General features: G+C 40.0%; 1 protein-coding gene across 2 annotated transcripts in view; it reads left to right on the forward strand.

The window, feature by feature from the left end:
• The first annotated feature begins 7,348 nt into the window (after positions 1 to 7,348).
• Positions 7,349 to 18,057, forward strand: part of RAPH1 (Ras association (RalGDS/AF-6) and pleckstrin homology domains 1) — a 103,639-nt gene continuing 92,930 nt past the window's right edge. For both annotated transcript variants that reach the window (XM_076342439.1, XM_076342441.1), the window contains exon 1: positions 7,349 to 7,434. The gene's annotated coding sequence lies outside the window, so the exon portion shown is untranslated. The remainder of the gene's footprint in view (positions 7,435 to 18,057) is intronic.

Consider the following 18,057-nt stretch of genomic DNA (forward strand, 5'->3'; position numbering starts at 1 on the left):
TTGCTTGGATTTTTGCCCATCAAACCTTGAATAAAAATCTTCAACGTTATTCTGAAGTGCCATTTAATTTTTCCTACCTCATCACTAAAATTATTTAAAAAATCATGACAGCCCTCTTTGATAAGTCCAGAAACATCACACAGACCATGTTAAACATGCTGAAATGTTTATTTTCCACTTTTCACTTCAGAATGAGAGCTTTGAAATAAATTGTAAGTTTCAAAACACAATGAGAAAAAAACTGAAATTTACTGTTCAAAAACCTACTGTCCATTCATTTACAGCTGCTCAAAAAAGAATCTGAAACGTCCCACAACTATTTTCAGTCGCTCACTAGTTGAAGAACAACTGCACCGGTTTAAACTACTTTTTTTAAAAAGTGTGACAAGTCCAGCCAATGTCACTTAAGTGGTCAAGACAGAAGTTCCAGTAAATCCTAATGTATGATTTACAAGGCGTATGTCAAATATTTCACATATGCACAAAAATGACAGGAAAAAATAGTTCTGCTCTGTAAACATTTGGTACAGTTAAATAACACAGAACTTCTGGGGAAAGCTTTCTACTCAGTCTTGCAACTTGATTGGTGCCAGCTGGCTCCTGAAAGAACAAAAAGGTCCACTTCAGCAAGTCACTATCCAGACTGAGATCTGAGGACAAGACATGGCTGAAGATAGCTGGAAAAGAATAGTTAATAGTAACTAGAAAAACAAACAGTAATGCCAGCACTGAGTATACTAGAAATGTGTATATCTATCCCTGCAGCTCCAGAAACTGTACTCCATTGCTGCAGTACATACACATAAAGCTTCCCCCTGCAATTATGGCCAGTGCATAAATGAGTTTGACTGAATTTAAAATATTTCACTCTATAAAGAAAGGAAGCTAAATGTAGTATATTGGATTTTCACAGTGCAGCAGGAGAAGCTCCAAAATTCTGTTCTATCTCAGACAGCAATGTGACTGATGATAACTCTATTTTATTGCACATTCATAAAATCACCTGGACTTTAATAATTTCTAAATCAGATTTAGCAGGTAATTATTCTGTAATGAGGATTAACTGCATATAAGGTGTTCGATCTTGAAGGAAAGATACTTTCAACATTTACATTAAAACGTTGCTCTTTTTCTAACTCAGTAAGCAAAAGACATCACTGCTGAAGTGAGATGAAATAGAAACTTTTCGCCATGAGAAATGTTGTCATGGAGGAAGTAAAAACAGAAGGTTAAAAATAATCTGAAAGGTAAATGACTACTTGTTGCTTCTCTTATGCCTTACTCTGTAATGGTGACATGGATAACATGAACTCCCAAGCCCTTCTGAGAAGTGCTTTCCAGCCTGACCCAGAGAAATGCCTAATCCAGACCCCTGGATTATCCTGGGACTCTTCCAGTTTGATATCAAGCACAGCCATTATGCCTAGAGAGTCCATAAGGCCATATCAAAAAGGCCACTGCAAGAAGAGAAGAACTTTTCGTCAGAACTACAAGACAAATTCGAGCTGCAAAGTAGAAGTAGCAAGCAGAAACAAACTCAATTTCTTTTCCCACCCCACTCTGCCACTCACCTCCCTTAGTATTTTAACTATATTGTGGACTTGTTTTTTTATGTAAAGCAATGGTTCTCATGACTACAAAACTTCTGGTACACTTCTGTCATTTCACTGTGATGTTAATGACCCAACCTCTGCCATTACACCATAGCAAATGGGATGTTTTAATGCTTTTGAAGTTATGTGTGGTGTTTGCTCCTATGCTGAAAATTCTAGTGTTGTTTGAATGAATGTGTGGAAAGGAATCACTATTTGTATTTTAAGTGAATTATGTGCCAGAACCTCATAATTCTTATGAATGAGTAACCTCATAATTTTCAGAGGCATCCCTCAATGAAAGTAAAGATGCTCCAAGGTGTATTTATTTGCAGAGTTGTTTGCACAGTTGTTTGCACAGTTGTTGCCATAGCTTTTTTTTAGACTGGCCATCCTTACCGTGTAGTGACTTCTCCAAAAACTGACCATGACAGAGTCAATGTCCTCTACGTTAGCATTTGTTTACATCATCCCTCTTGCTGTTGTTGGCGCCTCATTCCAGTTCATGTCACCTTTTTTTTTTTCTTATGCTAATAGACTTTTTCCAATTCATCTTCACCACTGAGATTTTTTTCTCTTGGTTTTAAAGGTACTGTCAGATAGAAAAGTATTGTCTCCTCCCATCTCCAAGATGATGATGAAAACCCGTTTTATGAATGGCCAGTGCAACTACTGTGATTGGAACCCACAGCTACATTATTTTCCCTTGTAATCATATTAAATCAGATGGAGGAAAAAGAAAGGCAGCTAGAGGGTATTAATAGATCTTGGGGGCATGGTAGATCTTAAGGCCTGTAACTGTGCTGCAGAAAGCCACTCATTTATCTGCCTCTCAGTAAGAATCTCTAGAAATAGAAGCATTTTACATTATTTTGTTCCTAAAGGTACAAAAATATATACATTCTAATTGCACTTTGGAGAAGGAAAATTAATAAAGACAGTTGCGCCATTCCCCATTAGTGGAAATGCCCCACAGTTAACCTGCATTAAGCACTTTCAGTATCACTGAATCCCTTGGGTGGGATTTTCCAAAGTGCCAGCATTAGCTCAGCCCTGTTCCCATTAAAATCAATCACTGACTTCAGGCTGGGAGGAGAGTCCAGAGAGTCCCTGTGGTGCCCCGTATGTTGGAAGATCCTAATCTTTGTGCATGCTGTTGCTTCCCTATATTTATGTGCGTGACTGCACAGGTGCACAGATACATTCATGAGGGTCAGGATTTTCCTCAGAGGACCTAAAACAGAACCAGAAAGTCAGCTGTGCGGAATAAGGAGTAATGGAGGGTAATATAAATCATGGAGAAAAGGGGAACTTCACATAAGATGAAACTTCATCAAATGTCGAGTGAAGTCAATTAATTGCAGTCTCTATGCCCCAATTCACAGAGCAAAACCTTCCAGAACTTGTTTTCAATACTACTTCACACAGTATACTTTCTATATGGAATCCAATTGCCATAGGCAGTCATCAAGGCAAAGAGTTTAGTAGAATTAAAAAAGGGATTTAGGAAGCTTTGTGAGCAAAGACAACATTTGCAGCTGCATGTGCTAGATTAAAACAATGCAGGGGACAAACAAGCTTCCTGCTTCAGCAGCATAAGCTGATCGTTTTGAGGGTCAAGAAGAAATGCTTTCTTGCCATGTGTTAGCCCTGCTGATTTATTGAGATGTGTGATGGGATGGTTTGAGTTTTCACTAAAAGGAGTGATAATGATAATGAATGCTATAGGTAGATTATTTGCTAGTCTGTATTACGGTAATGCTGGCACTTCCACAAAAAGAGTATCAGTCAATGAGTCTGTGATGAAGAGCAATCTCCCAAGCAAGGCAATGGTTTGGCACTGATGAGAGCAGAATTCAGACCTTGGCTATGAACGAGACTTCCTTTCTGACTGTAGGGAGGTAGCTTACTCTCTCTGTGCTTTAAATCATCACCTGAGAAATGGGAAGGCAGTACTTCTCTAGTTCTCAGAGGTGGAATGAGGGGAAAGTGCATAAAGAAGAGATTGGTCATATTTTCATTCACAGCCATTCTGTGCTTTGGATTCAGAGCTGTCATCCCACCGTAAATCAGGGTACTTTAGCTGGAATTAGTCAAGCTTTTCGTGATTTACACTGATGAAATGAGTTCAGAAAATGGTGTTTTCATTCCATTGTTTGTGGTGCTCCTCTGTTTAAACTTGTTCCCACATGCAAATAGCAGCAGCCTTTCCTAAGAACAGTAGCCCTGAGAAAGCTTAGTGGCCTTAACCTAGAACATGAGCGGTTTCTGCAATGGATTATGTATCATGCTGGCTGGCTTGAAACCCCAGAAGCTCCTGTCCAAGACTTCATTCCTATTATGGGCTACTGTTGTCATTACACCTGTTGCTTCAAGGTCAGATCCTCTTCAAAATATTCTTGTTTACTCCGAACAGCAGATAAGATCTGAGAGAAGACATTTTTAATGTATAGCTGGATGAGCTGAATTATTTATTTTAATGGCTATGGGTGCTATACCTGTTGCTAAGAAATACTGTAATACTTTGTCATAACTCCCATTTGGAAATGCCATTATAGCTAGCTGAGCAGCAATAGATACGGTATAGGTTAAGCAAGCTATTGATGCACAGGAAAGGCTTTTTAATGATTTTGTACCTTGAAAACTTTAGTTGGCAAAAATTTGATAAAGAAGCAGGTGGAAACAGTCAGACTGCTCTTCTCCTTGTTAGGGCTGGCAGGGGTCACGGGCACTCAAAGTTCCATGATGGGATAGCCGCATGTATATATAGATGTACCTATATATGCACATATATACATAGTTTTGATTGATAGATATAGAGTCTGGATCAGACGCAGCTGATCTTCACCAAAATGTGAAATCTCTACTGCACTAGTCATTGAGCTTTCTTGGGTCCAACAAAGCAATCAAGATGGGAGCTGGTTTTTTGATTTTGAACTCTCATATTTCCAGCCTTTGCCTGGTGTGTCCTTTGTGGAAATTCCCCCAATTGTCTAATGATCCAACGTAACTTTTGTTTATTTGTGTTTTCTTATTCAGAATTGTTTAAATACAGAAAACAAAACCTTTGAAGCATTCAAAGTTAAGCTCAGCTGCCAACACTTCTTAGCCGTAATTAAAATTTGAGATTGATTGATAGACAACATTTAGGGAGAAGGAAGGGTCAATAGCCATGGAATTATTGCCCTGATTAAAAACAACGATCCATTTTATCCTTTCTTATTTAGAAGCAAATATACATTTAAACCGACCTTTTAACCTACTCAAAAGGCTTAACTGTTTTTATTACTTCATTAGCTGTTAATTTTATTGGTGGATGTATGACTAAATCCCCTGTACTATGAAAACCTTACCCAACTTCTACTGCAGGTATGTACTATTTCCCTGGCCTGGGGGATGATTCGACATTAGTAACTGGTGTATGTAATTGGATAGTGGTTCTGTAGGATGCACACGGATCCAATCTGGTCCTCAAGCTTAAAATGGTCTGGCTCTGATCTCTACCCTGCATTAAATTAACAGTGTCTGTTGTCTGCTTAGGCTCAGGGCAACTTAGCACGTTTGATATAAAGGAATAACATTTCCACGCTCCAAAAGCAGAGTTTGCATTAGTCAGCTGCAGCCTCTTTTTTCCTTTTGGTACAGTTTCATAGTTGAGTGTATGAAGCTTTGCACACTTCATGGCTATGCAGTTCCTGAGCTGCTGTGGTGTTGAACGTGACTTGGCAGCGCTTCTGTGCGGGGTTAGACATAGCTGGAGCTGCCAAAGAGCTACAGAATGAACCTGGGCATGGCACACCCAAGTTGCTCCTTGTACTGCCCATGCACTCACTGTGCTTACTCCGTGAATCTCGAGTCTGCTTCTCGGGGAGGTGGTGTCATTCTAACCCCTTCAGGCTCACGGAGGATCATTAGGAAAGCATGGTGGGATTAATACAACCTGGAGACGTGGTCTAAACCTGCTGATAACATCAGATCCATAGTCACTGCTAGCTCACTCTCACTGTTATTCAGCAAGTGCAGAACGGCACTGAAAATTGAAGTACTTACCACTTTTATTAAATAATGTGAGCCCAGACATTTATTAATTGTGGAACATTTCCACAAACTATGAAGCAGTGTAGCAGCAGTGGTCTATTATTTTGAATGGTTGGATTAAAATTCTTTTATTTGCAACTCCAGAAGGCTACTGTAGTCTTTTGGTGACGAATGCATGTATTTTTATTCCACATCATTGATAATTTATAAAAGAAATTCAAATCTGCAATTTCTGCATCCAAAACCTTGATCTCTGCTTGTCTGGGACATTGTTAATTGTCAGCATTTAATTATGTTGTCCAAAATTTGGAAGTGATTACATGCTAAGGCTGTAAGATTTTTTGCTATATACATTAGAATTATATGTGTGAACTTTGTCTTTCAAATGGCTTAATTGTATGTATACGTGAAAATAATTTTCTCCGTGTACTAGCTTGTATTTTAAAATCTCCCTCTTCGTGATGCTTTTGAACTAGCTTATAACCTCGTCGGTACATTAGTATTTACAGAAGTAAAACAACTAGCATGATTTTGCATAATTGCTCTCATTTATGGAAAATACTGTGCTTTAGCTGACTGAAGTTGTCTCTTTATCAAATACTGACAGATAAAACCTGATGTAAAACATGCCTATGTTCTGGCATGGTATGACAGCAGGTCTAGCAAAGGGGAGAAGTACCTTCCCAGCCGAAGGCAGCATGAATGTCATCCTTTCTGCGCTACAGCTTGGAGCCCCAGCACACTGGTATCTTCCCCGGCAGCCCACGCAATAAACTATATTTAAACGAATCACCTCTCGCATAGCATTATTTGCAGTAGCACCCAGCATTTTATCCCATTTCGTAAATAATTTAAAAAATGGTGATCTCGGCCCTGAGGTTGCGGTAGGATGAGAAATAGGGGGAAACTCCCAGCCGGGGAAGAGCGTGGCCGAGGCGCCGCGGTCCAGGGCTGGCCCAGGGCAGCCACTGCCGGCTCTGCGGGACACACCACCGAGGGTTTCCGGAGGGTTTCCAGGATTCGGCAATTTGCTGCCTACAGAAACCCTCGGTGATCCGCGCGGGACGGGTAACGTCTCCCAGCGCCTGTAGCTGCGTCCGGGACCGCACCGTATGTTCGTGCCGCAAGCTGCTTGGGGCACGGCCAGCGCCCGGCGAAAGCGCGCTTGCCGCCGCCAGGTCCGGGAGGACCTGCTCCGCGAGGCTCGGCAACGCGACCTCCTGGGCGAGAGCCAGCGGCCCCGGAGGCGGGGGTGGCAGCGCTCCTCAGGGCACCCCGGCATTGCGCCCAGCCGACCCCGCGCGCCAACCGCCCAACCGCCGCTCGCGCGCTCAACCGTCCCCCGCGCGCCCAACGGCCGGCGGCTGCCCCGGCGCTGCGGGGCCCTCGCCGCCCCCCGGGCGCTGGCGGTGGGCCCGGTGGGGCGGGGCGAGGTGCGGCCTTGCGCGCCGGAAGTGAGCGGCGGGGGGAGCCCGGAGCGGCGGCGGGCGGTGGGGCGGTAGCGGCGTGGAGGGAGCGGTGTCTCCGCTGCCGGGCAGGGAGGTGCTCCGGCGGCCGGGCGGAGGCGGTTCTGCGCTCGGCGGAAACAAGAAACGGGAAAGGAAGGGAGCGGCACTGGGAACCGGTATCGGCGGCCACCATTAGCGGCGGCGGGAGGAGGAGCAGCAGTCGCGGGGGTCTGCAGGCGGAGCGGAGCCCGGGTGCTGCCGCCGGCAGCAGTGTGCCCGCCGCCTCGCCCCTCTATTTTGTGGGGGGTCGCCGCTGCCTGCCAGCCCTCCGGGGGCTTCCCCGGAGCCGGGGCGAGGTGAGTGGTGGAGCCGCTTTCTTGTAGTTTTTTTTTTTTTTTTGCGGGGGGCGCCGCCGCACCGCTCGGGGGTGGGGTGGGGGGGGGGGGGTGGTGGGAGAGCCGGCGGGCGTCTGCCGGGCCGTGGCGGGGGGGCGGGCAGGCGGGGAGCGGCGTTTCCTGCCGCTTCCCCTCAGCCCGGCGGTGGGGCGGGGGCCGCTGCGGCCGGGAGCTGGGCGGGGAGGACCGGAGCGAAGGAGTATGAGAGGGGCGAGGATTTAACGGCCCACGGTCTGTGTCCTGCGCCCCTCCACGCCCCAAACATCATCGGGTGATTTTTTTCAAAACAGGCTTTGCAATGCTGATGACTGATGGAGGGTTTTTTTGTGTGTGTGTTTCCCCCCCCCGGCTTTCCCCCGTGTAAGGCATGCCTCAGAAGGGGCTGGGAAGTAAGCCGGGGATGCGCGAGGGATGTAGTCGGTGGCATCCAGACAATGTCAGCTTGGGTGAGTCTCCACCCTGTGGAGCTGCAGGCAGTCGAGTGCCCTGCACAAGCATCGCCAAGTCTCTCTGTGCGACCCGGGGAACAAAATACGCTCAAATCCCCTTTCCTGGTGCAGGAAGGAAAGATTGGTTTAGATGGCTCGTTACAGTGTTTTGTTTAAAAAAAAAAAAACAAAAACAAAACCTGAAATCTTTTAAGCTTTTTAGCCATACGACTTACTGAGGGCAGGTTGGTTTGTGAAGAGCCTCCCAAGCAAGGCTGGTGTCTGCATTGGTTTTCATGAAGATGGGGAGAGTGGTATATTTTTTTTTTTTGCATGGGGAAAATCATTGATGGTGGGAGGGAAAGGAGGAGTGACTGTATACATGAGTGTCACATGACCTGCGAAAAATTCATATAGGTATACTTATTTTTCTCTTGCATTAATGCTAGTTGTTTTAAGAAGCCAATGACTTACCTGTTCACTTTGGAAGGTTTTATTTCTTTTGGATTGGTTATTTTGTGTGGGAGAAAATAGTCACCTGCATATTTGGGCACTGTCTTTGCATTTTATCATTTTTACTAGTATTTCAAGGCTTTTTATGTTTTTACCTTGTTGTAGGTATTCAGAAGGGGACAAACAGCAGTATGTGTAGTATAATTCCTCTTTTACTGGAGGAGTACAGGTACATTCAGTTTGGCACTAGTATACTATTTTATATGGCTAATATCTTTACATTGCCATTCATGTGATGGAGGAATGGGGAACTACTGTTTGGTGAGACTGTAGAATCACACCCACTCCATTTTAAACAAGTTGCTTCTTTTTGTCTGTTCCCCCTCACTCCCCTGTCCTTCAGACAGGGACACGTTAGCTTGTAAAAACATCTTTAAGCAGAAAAATGAATTTACATGTTTATTGATGAATGAATTTAGATGTTTTTTGAAACAATATGTCTAAACCAGCAAATCTTCCTATTTTACTGTCTGTTTAATCAGCTTTTCTCTGCTGAGAAGTTTCCTATTAAAATAGAGGAACAGAAAAATCACTTGCTAAATCATCTTGAAGAACAAAAGTATAGGTCATAAATTCCAGTTCTAGGGAATACTTTACACGTAAGTTATATAAAGGCGTAGACATGTCTGTATTTAATATGCTTATATCCTTCTTGGGTGGGTGTGGTGGATAGTGGAATATAGAACTGTTTCTGCACCTAAGTTGGTATGTGGTTTTTTCATATCAGTGGGTGACACTCAAATTACCTTATAGAAAGCCATATTAGGGAGGCTTTTTGCTTTCATAGAACAAGGAGGTAAGTGGCACTAAGGGAATTTATTTATTGCCCTCCTACAAATTTCATTTTCAGATAGATATTTCCTTAAAATGGCTTGGTTTTTAGACTTGTGACATGCAATGAAGAGTCCTTCTACCACTGTTTCTCTGACTCAGCATGGGATGACGGAGAAAAAAGTATTGCTAAGAAATAAGCCACAGTTCAGGAAAGCAATGTAGTTTATCAGCTGTTAATCTTTCAAAAGAATATAAAAAATAATGTGAAAAGGGACACTGACAAATTTTATATAATCTTCAGTCTGCCTTCCTTGCATAATATCTTGAGACCGCTGCCTTCAGGTTTGAATTTAAAATAGTTTTTTTCCAGGGGAGTAGTGCATTGCCATGAACTGTTTTGAACTTCCTGTATATTGCTGCCTGTTCCTTTCTTAATAAGGTAAGCCATGGTCCAGAGAACACCTGTTGGTTTGAAGGAGTGTATGAGTCTGCTGTGGTAACTTTTTGTAGGTGATGGTTCGATATGATTGATTTTAAGAGACTTTATTTTTCAAGAGGGTGTCTCAGTCTTCCGAGTATCAGAATATGTGGATATTGCCTCATTTCTCCCTTCCCCCAAACCACTGAATTCTTTTTAGCTGTAGAGCTATTGTGTTGCTTCTTTATTTGAATTTTGCAAGAATATGAACCTTTATCTCTTCCTTCAGCATCAAGATTTTTAATAAAATCAGCTAGCTTTTCTAGCCAGATATAGTTATTTCTTTGCGCTCTTAATTGAACATCTTTATGCTGTATTAATCTGACCTTTACTGGTCATACAACTTGCCTGCCTTCTTCAAATGTCTTTCAGCCACTGGAGGGGAAAAAAAAAAATCTATCGAACTGGGACAGAGTTAAATCTGAGTGACTAAGCCAGTTAGGCAAATACTAAGAAGAATAGTGCTGAAGATCCCAGTTGTTAAGTAATTGAGATCACATTCTTAATACTAGAAAAATCCAAATTTCTGGTGTTACAAACGAAGCCAAAGATTGCAAAATAATCACACCGCCTTTTCTGTTATGTTAAACAGTAGTTTTATTACTGAATTTTCAAGTAGAACTGAAATACTGTGCTTCACAGCTTGCCATTAACATCTGTTCATACTGAGGACCCTGCTGATTAAATCTAGAACTTGTTACAGGCACTTACCAAACCCAAAAATGTCCAACTTGTATTTCAGCCCCCAACAATAAACCAAACACTGATGGATGCTTATTTCATGATGTTTCACACCCTTTCTCTGCAGTTGCTAGAAGAAAGCATATGGTGATTTACAGCTGAATCGGGCAATCTCAGATAAACAAGCATTATAAAAAGGGGCAATCCAGATCTGTTTTGTTGCTGAGGTTTAATAATATCTAGAAATGACAGCAGACTGCTGAGTAGTCACATTTAATGTATTTCTATGTGGAATGTTAATTTTGTTTAAGGAAATGTAACTTACAAAACCAAAGTTGTTGTATTGAGTAAGTTCTTTTAAGGATTCAAAAAATCTCTCTCTCATAATTGGCAGTCACAGATTTTGAGTGAGTACACATGTTGAATGCTCTCCACCTTTAGGAATGCCTACAAGGTTAGGGAATGCCAGTGAAGAAACTTGCACTATAGTTGCCTGTTATAATTGTTCTTCAGATTGGCAAGGGATTTAAGCTGCTTCTTGTTAATCTGCAAGCATTATCATCACTTAAAAACTGTGTTCATTGAAAATGGCATATTATTTTCAAGAGGTTAATACTAGAAATTAGCAATAATTATCCAATTAAGCATATCAGTCCCTGTGAGAAAGACAAGTAAAATTCCTTGATGATTCAGGTTGCTAATAATCATCCTCATAGTTGAAAATCTTATAAAGACTAAGAAAAGTATCTGCAGCATAGTTTTTACGCAACTTGATCCAGATACATTGGCTGATATTTTTTTGACTTTTCAACGAGTTAAAGTCACTTCTCTACTTTGTCCTAAGTAGTAATTTTAATTATTTGCTAGGACAGGCTTTAGTTGAAGTGTTTAATGTAAGGTGTTACATAGAATAATACTTTTGTTGAGCTTGCTTTTTTTAATACATGTATTAATGAAGAGCACTTGAAATGTCTTGTTCTGTGAGCTATCACTCTGTTTGTTAGGGATTGTATGGAGGAAGATGATGTGCATGAGAATTTGAAACTGGCCTGAGGTTAAATATTAGGAAAATTATTTTTTGCTGTCTTATTTCATAATGAGTTAGTTGAAGTCTATAGAGAGGACGGGGGGGGGGGGAATTCCAGAGCTACAATAAAAATAGTTTTAAAACTTTTTAGTCATAGACCATAAGTTTTACCTGTTACTGAATTTCTAGTCTCAGAAATTCATCAGATTAATTTAAATTGCTATTATCAGAAAGGTGATTGAATCTTCATTGCCTCTGGTCTTTCTTTTTAGGAGAGCAGTGTGTAAGGTGAAAGTTTTTATACAAAAATATAGCAAGTCTGGTGATGGAATTACTATACACAGTAGCAAAACTGTTATGATATATTTACTTTTCTTGAGTAAATATTTTAAAGTGTTCAAGAACTCAAGTTGTTGCTGATAGAAATGCACTGATGTTGCATAGAGCAAATGGTAAACTGAATGAGGATTGTTCTCATCTTGTGTGAAAATTATCTTAAATATCATCCCTTATTGGGATGTTAATGTTGTATTGTTCTAATTGTTGTATTTGACAGCTGCTGAAATGGTCTTGTACTGTGTAAGGGTGTCAGTACTCTGTCAGTGTAAGTGTTTAGAATAGCAAGTTGTGTTCATATACTAAAACAGAGTGCTCTTTTGCTTAAGCTATGTTAAGTACAGATCCAAACCACCTTACTGTTTCCTGCTGTTTATTACAGCACAATAGCTGTTTTCTAGCAGATCAGGTTTAGAAAGAAACAGTAAAAAGTGACATCGTTCTCCAGTTTCATGGCTCTGATCAGTTTTATTACTTGTGTCCGTATTGCACTTTCATCCAAAAAAAGTCTTGGAGACGTTAAATAGAGAATGTGATCATTTCTCTCAAATGCATGTATGAAGTGGAAAAATATGCTAAATAAAACACATATACAGAAAGGGGCTTGGGGGAGACAAATTGGCATCCTCTCCAATAACTTTACCCTTCAGAAAGCTTTGGGAGCAGTTGAATGGGGACTGGCAGAAACTGTTCATGTGATAGTGACGGTTGAAGTCCACTGCCTATTGCTGGCATAGGGTCCTTTGCTACTGCTGGTGCTGTGATTATCTCATCTTGTTCTTCCCTTTCCCCAAAGACTTCTCAATTTGCTGTGTTTGTAGGACCTGTAGTATTCCTGGCATATCTTTTTGTCCTTAGTACTGGGTTAAAGAAAAATAAAAAAAAGTGTAACTCGTAGTTGTTTTTTTTTAATTGTTGCCTTTGTGGCTCTTCCAGTAGAAAGGAACAGTTTAGTAGTTTGCTCCCTAAAGAAAAGCTTCCAAGTAGAGCTTGTTGCTTTCCAATGATACATGGATAGACTTCATCTTGATGCAAATTCTGTCATTTGTTACCACTTTTCTGCTTTAAGAACAGCCATCTTTAGCATAGAAAAGGTAGTTCATTCTATCTGATCATAGTCTTAATGTCTGAACTTGGTTACAGAGCTCTGGTAAAAGTGCTCCCCCAAACTGAAACTTGTGAAAAACTCTGTAGGTTCTTTGAGGAAGTACTGCAAACTCTTCAAGGATTACTCTGTGCAAAATTTTACTTTATTTTCTGAAATCCAGTTAGTCATCATAAAAGGAAAAATGTTTTCAGAAGCGTCCAAAAGACTTAATTACTAGCCTTACTGAAACTGTAATTGGTAAATTTGCGTCTTCTGCTTGTAAAATTGGATTTTGAAGGCTATGTCATTAAATAGTGTTAGAAGTGCAAATAATGAATATGTATCAATGATTATGATAAAATAATCCCATCTCAAATGGTTGAATTCTTACTCTGATATCACCTTTGCAGTTAAATCCCTTCAATATATGTCATAAAATTGCCTGCTGAGTTAAGTGCAAGATTAAAAGTTGAGTGAGTTACTGCATACTGTGAAAAACGCTACCTTTGCAACGTAGAATTCATAATGGGTTTTTTGGTGTGGAATTTAATTCTTTTTGGAACTTATAGATGGTGCTAAGACAGTTTTGCCCCAACTGTGTTGTTTCAATCAGTGATGAAAAAAAATATTTAGTGTTTCTTTTTAATGTCTCTGGATTTCTTTTGAATTGCTTAATTGATTATTATGATGAAATATCTCTTTGTGTAAAATGCCTATTTCATTGGTTTAATCACTGAGAAAGTATACTGAAACTGTTTGACAGATTTTCCTCTCTGTCAAAGGGCTTGTAGATTTGTAGTGGTACTCTTACATTTAACTCTGTCAAGTTGGTGAATTGATCCTTGTGATATACTGTTAGTGAAAAGAGAAATGTTCGGAAGGAAACAGCTTGTGTACACGCTTGCTGGCTTTGTCTCTCCTCTTTCCCTTTCTTCATGATGAGATGTCACTGATAGACTTCGTTATAGACGCTATAGAAGATAGCATTAGCAAAACAAATGTGCAGGTTCTTTGGAGGGAGTAAAGTTGCTCTGTGCATTGTTTATAAACTTCTTCCAGTCATTAATCTCTGTACAAATGCATTTGCTATGCCTGGAATAGCCACAGGTTTGCAGTTCTCCCTGCTTGCATCTCTGACTGTGCTGGCCCAGTCTCAAGAACTGTATGTTCCGCTCAGTGTTTTTTCTAGTAGGTCCCTTAATGAAATGCTGTTAATAAGAGCAAAAGAGAAGCAATTGAGATTAGAGACTACTTCTTTTTTTTTTCCCTTATGGTTTTCCTGGCAGAAATATCCTTAGGTCTTACTTAGCTTTAGTGATCGCTAAACTGTTGTGTGTTAAAAATACTCTTAAAAAGAAGAGACTGGTGAGATTTAATCCACGTTAAGTTGTGTGATCCAGTTTACAGCATGATCCACAGCATGCCAAATTGGTAAAATTGAAGGGGTGATGAGTTGCGTGGGGAGCTGTTGAGAGAGGAAGAGAAGCTACATCCTTGTATACATCTTCCTAGACCTTGATTATATAGTTTTGCAAAATTAAAGGTTCTTTTATCTCTTTTAAAAATAAAGACAAACTCCCTTCCAGGCTGCTATTTGCATCTTATGAGTATTAAAAGGCATCTGTCCAGGGTTTCAGAATCTATCGTAGGAAGTACTTTGCACCATGATTTTGTAAATGAAATCGTTTTCTTACCTAGATGACAAATGTTATCTGTATGTATTTAGGCAAGCTGGTTTACAAAACTGGGATGGGTTCTAGCTCAACATTGAAAACAGTAAGTTTTCAAGATGTTTTTGAACATCTCATTAATGAGACTGATTTTTTGCAGCTTAATGATGATCTTCCAAAGGTGAAATTGGCATGGGAAGCTTATTAGTTTTACAGAAACACTGTACTTGCATACTAATTGCTTTAATTTTAATCCTGTGTTTTTTCTACTTTGTATCTGAGCTCATTGCGTGTTACTCCTCCTCTTTATGGTTTAGAACAAGAAGTATTGAATTAGGTGGGAAGAGAAGTACTCTAACAAATGTGAAGCCATTTCATTATGACTATGACAGTGTTCCCTCAGGTTTTCTCATATCATTGGCTGGGAATACACAAAGATAAGTTAAGATCCGAAGTTCTTAAATTTGTGTTAACTCTGAAACTCTTGTGTCTACGAGGACAAGACACCCTATGTGAAATAAATGGCGTAGCTACTCTAGCTTCTTTCAGAAGCGAGGACAATGTTCACTGCCCAGGGATGTTCCTCACAATTGTTCTGTGAGAGGTACGTTACTGATGGATTGTGTCTGGACTTAAAATAAAGCCTCAGTCTTTGGTATTGCGCTGTTGGCTATTCCTAGGCAGTTTCCTGCTCATGTATGGTTGTTTTCGATTTCATCCTGGCTTGCCTAGTTCTTGCCCGTATAGTGATGAGGCATCTTGCGTAGGATTTTTGATTCCATGCCAGAAGCCAAGCATTCCAAGCTCTCTTTATTTATCCTTAGTAATTTTGCTTCCTGCTTTTCTCCTTGCTAGAAGGATCACCATGATCTTGTTGCACCATTTAAAATGGAGTTAATAATTGTTGGAATCTGTTTTAATATACCAATGCTAGTTTGGACTTCCTAGGTGTCTGTAATCATTCTTCTTCACAGGTGACTAGAGACCTTTTACACAAATGTGTTTTATAGTGCATTTAAAAAAAAAAATTTCCATAGTGAAAAAACTCCTTAAGTTGTTTTGAGCCTTTAAAGAAAAATGCCTCACAGACCTCTGTTCTCCAAGGAAGTTGTCACTTACTCTTTAATGCATGACTTAAGAAAATAACCTTTTACTTAGACATGTAGTTCTGAGTGGCTTTGATAGCAACATGGATGATTGCATGCTATTCCCGGAAAAGCATTCTGTAAGTTTGTTGTGTGTATCAGTGACCAACATTTCTAGTAGTTTGGATTTTAGTTAACAATTGTTGTGTCTGAGGGCTTAAGAAAAGCACTTGTGTCTATTAAATAGTGGTATTTTATTTAGGGGGGGGGGAAAGCCAGTAGTTTTCACTCACTTGTAACTTTGCAAGGTAGTAATACTGACTAAAACTTGTGAACTCCTTTGGCCATCTCTGAGCACGTCACAGGTCAGGAGAACAGCTCTGTCTGAAGCTGGGTAACAGAAGATCGCTTTTTCTTTCACCTCTATGTAGGTATGTCTGTCAATAAGTAACTTAGTGATATCTTATGATCAGTTCTGTGAAACTGAAAGGCTATTTGTCAGATTGATGTGAGTACCAACAATAAATTCCTGTCCAGGGCGGAAGGAGAGGAATTATTTTCCTAAAGAAATGTTCAGTTGTTCTGGATTATAGACCTCAGAGATTCTTTCTAAGCAGCATAGCAGAAGTGAGAAGTCTCATTTTCAACAATTACATAGAAGGAGGGCCCCATAGAAGAGCGTGAATGTTGTCTTCCTTCTGGCAGCTGGCAGAGCGGAAAATTGAAGCAATAGGAAAATGAGTGAAATTTTTAGGAGGAACCACATATCCATGTCAGTTCTTAAAGTGAAACTTACAGTGTCTTTATGAAGACTGCTCTGTATTAACTAAGCTGCAGTTGATAGTGCAGCAGACAGCTTAATCTTTTGTGCTTGCTATTCTAGTTAGTGAAAATCAGACACTTCCTTGTTAAAAATAAAATAGAAAACAAACCCCCCAAAACGCCTACTGAAGTGCTTGTGATTAGCTTGATTAAAACTTTCTATTTTGATATTCCTTATTCCTATTAAGCTTGAATCTGTGCAAAAACTTCAGAAGGTCCTCAGAAACAACAATTAAAAAAAAAAAAAAGCCCTTGGAATTAGTTATTGCTACTTTGTAATGAAAAAACTTAAATTATCTTTTATCAACTGGAACGGAGTATTCCTGGAATGACTACCGTGCATTGTGGGGTTGAAAGTCCAGTGTAGAGCAAACAAAGTATTTTCAGACTGTGCACTTTCAACTTCAGTGGTTTCATTTCTGAAATGTGATGACTTGCGTGTCCCTCTTTTTGAAAAGAGGTGTCACTTAATCTTCATTCTCCTGAAGTACCATGTAGTTAATATATTTACAGGTGTCATGTAGGAAGTTAGCTTGGATAGACTGTTACGCCCAAAAGTTTGGGGAATGATTTTGTGTCTCGTTTTTTCTGGGCCTAGATCCTTCAGAAGTATATTAGGTTTGTGTGGCTTTTAAATTTAAAATACACCTAGTGTAGGAAAAAAACATTGTCGCTTGACACAAATTCCTTTGATTTAATGTACAGGCTGTCTGCTAACATTGTCACGACAAGAGTTTAAATTGAACTGCTGTTGCTTGCTTTCTGGCCTAAAGACTGATCTGATTGCAGTACATAAGGCATGTTATTGTATTATCTGTGACTTTTTAAATTATTCCTCGTATCTAGTACCTTCTGATGATTAATATTTTCCACTAATTCTTGTGAACTGTATACTTTCTTATTTTGAAGATGACAAAACGAATTGTTATGTCCCTGTATAATGTGACCATGGGCCAACCTCATGTCTTTGTACACTGTAAAGTAAAAGGTGCATTAGCATTTGAGAAATGAGAAGTGAAACTGAAAACAGTAATAAAATAGGTCTAAAGTGTTTGTAAAACAGGAGGATATGCTTTAAAGCAATGTCTTCGTAGGACTTTATTTAGTTTTTTGATTTTGTGGAGCATAATAAAACGCCTACCTTCTGAGCTTGGATTCCATCTCTCCATTTTTTTTTTCAATCTTGAAGGTACACGGTCGTCCTTTTGTTTAAAATGTACCTCACCTAAAACTAGAAGGCCAGAACTTTTTAGTTTTCTGTATTTATGCTCATTATTAACTCTCTGAGATAAGGTTAGTCTGGCGTACTCTTTGATACAACTCTTGACAGGCTGTGAGCATTTGAGAACAACATTTCTATATACGTGATCTGATGAAACTTGATAAAATGTTACACAAGATATTGATATGTCTTGTGTAGTACATTGTTCCAGTTAAAGCTGCCTAAATCTTTGTTTTTCTACTTTAGAGTGACTTGAAAAGCAAGATAAAAGGCCAGTTGTTCTCTTACGAAAATGTTAAAAATTGCAGCTGACCTTATGTTGTCTGCATTCTTTTTGCCTTCCAGTATGGATTTAAATATTTGGGTTTACAATTGCGCATGCTTTCACTATGTTATGATGTGCCATAAGAGTTGAGAAAGCATAGCCTACTGATAAATTCAGCAGCTGCTTCCTCATTCCT

This window comes from Aptenodytes patagonicus, chromosome 6 (genome assembly GCF_965638725.1).
Source record: "Aptenodytes patagonicus chromosome 6, bAptPat1.pri.cur, whole genome shotgun sequence".
NCBI classification, from domain to species: Eukaryota; Metazoa; Chordata; class Aves; order Sphenisciformes; family Spheniscidae; genus Aptenodytes; species Aptenodytes patagonicus.